Source organism: Octopus bimaculoides, chromosome 5 (genome assembly GCF_001194135.2).
Source record: "Octopus bimaculoides isolate UCB-OBI-ISO-001 chromosome 5, ASM119413v2, whole genome shotgun sequence".
In the NCBI taxonomy this organism is placed as follows: domain Eukaryota; kingdom Metazoa; phylum Mollusca; class Cephalopoda; order Octopoda; family Octopodidae; genus Octopus; species Octopus bimaculoides.
The window spans coordinates 7,994,278-7,996,187 of NC_068985.1; the positions used below are offsets into that span (position 1 = coordinate 7,994,278).

The window sequence follows — 1,910 nt, forward strand, 5'->3', positions numbered from 1 at the left end:
CAGACGTCTGGATTACTGCTCCCAGCTATGGTCACCCAACGGTGTAAAATTAACAGCAGACCTTAAAGCAATCCAGTGAAGCTTCACAAAGAAGATCGTCTCATTGCAATAGCTCAGCTACTGCAAAAGGCTGAAACAGTTAAGACTCTACTCTCTGGAGAGAAGGCGAGAGAGGTATGCAGTAATATACACCAGGAAGATCCTGGAAAGAATTGTGCCAAATTTTGACATTGAAAGCTACACAAATACCAGGACGGATCTAGACTGCACAGTGCGCGCTTCAGGACCAGTTACTACAACAGCCTGGGCTTTAGGAGCCCACAGCTTTTTAATATTCCCCCAAAGAGTCTGAGGGACCTACACAAAGTAGATGTAGGTGTTTTCAAATCAAAACAGGATTTCTTCCGGTCGGGAGTCCCAGATGAATCTATCTCGCGATATGACGTGGAAATGAGGGTAGCGACATCAAACTCCCGTATTCACCAAATGTCACATATTAGAGGAGGCTCTCAATAATAACAGTGTAGTAAAATGGCGGTGCCCCAGCATGGCCACAGCTCTGAGATGAAACTAAAACAAAAATGTGAATACCATTACAAAATTTGTTTGTGGCATATTTAAAAAAATATTCTAAAGTGAAAATGACTGTAAAATACGGTAGATATTACGAGAAAGACCCGTTCGTAACACCAGTCTGAAATAGTTTTTTCTAGTGCATTCAACGTATCTCCCCTCCCAAGATTTGGTTGCTGTGCAAAAAAACACCAGCCAAATCTTTCCAGCCCACGAAACATAACTGTGGGTGGGAAACTAATCGCATAAGATTAAGTATTGATAAGTTGTTTACTATGGTGTCGATATAGCATGGATGCAACCTTTGGATTAAAACATATAAAAGAATTTTTAAAAAACTGCACACACACACACACACACACACACACACACACACACACACACACACACACACACAGAGGGACACACTCACACCCCACACAAACACACTTATGTACGATTGCAATTTGAGCACACGCATAAAATATTGAATGTATTTAATAATTTTACCACAGGCTGTTAACAAGTGACATATTCGCTCAATGAAATGAAATCAACATTATAGTTTGTGTTATAAGTTTTAAGATCTAGAAACTTCCTCGGCAGACACGATGTAACTTAGCAGCAGCCAGGATGTGATTCAGGTAGAGTCGAATGTTTTAACTTACTATTTATACATGAAAACAAAATCATCAGTCACACACCTATAATCAAGAAAGTGAACATAAATGCATTTAAACATACATAAATACACGCGCGCACACACACACACACACACACACACACACACACACACACACACACACACACACACACACATACACACACACACACAAATATGGATGTATGTATTATATGTGTATGTATGTATGTATGTATGTATATATATACACACACATACATAGACACAATGCCACAGGTACACAAACATATGTCCATAAGATTCTCTCTCTCTCTCGCTTCATCTATCTGTCTATCTATCTTGCTTAAATAAAAGAAATTTTATTTAACAAACTGTGACGCTAAAGACCGAGGTTACCGTGGTCTTTTCGTAGGTTTTTCTTTCCACGGATAACCTCCCCATTTATTGGGAATTTTTTGTATTATTTCGTATTTTTTGTAAATACCCCAAACGTTTTGCGATGTTTTTTTTTTTCATCGTTGTCCCCACTTTTGTTTTTTTTCTGCTTTGTTTTCGCCCCCCCTCGAAAAGAAAAACTCTACATTTGTATTTTGTCCCCTCTGTGTTGAGCCCTGTGTGGCTAATAAAGAAACCTATCTATCTATCTATCTATCTATCTATCTATATATATATATATATATATATCATTCTTTTGCTTGTTTTGGTCATTTGACTG

General features: G+C 38.2%; 1 protein-coding gene across 5 annotated transcripts in view; it reads left to right on the forward strand.

The window, feature by feature from the left end:
- The first annotated feature begins 224 nt into the window (after positions 1-224).
- Positions 225-1,910, forward strand: part of LOC106871940 (galactoside alpha-(1,2)-fucosyltransferase 2) — a 54,453-nt gene continuing 52,767 nt past the window's right edge. For all 5 annotated transcript variants that reach the window (XM_052968129.1, XM_052968132.1, XM_052968128.1 and 2 more), the window contains exon 1: positions 225-1,196. The gene's annotated coding sequence lies outside the window, so the exon portion shown is untranslated. The remainder of the gene's footprint in view (positions 1,197-1,910) is intronic.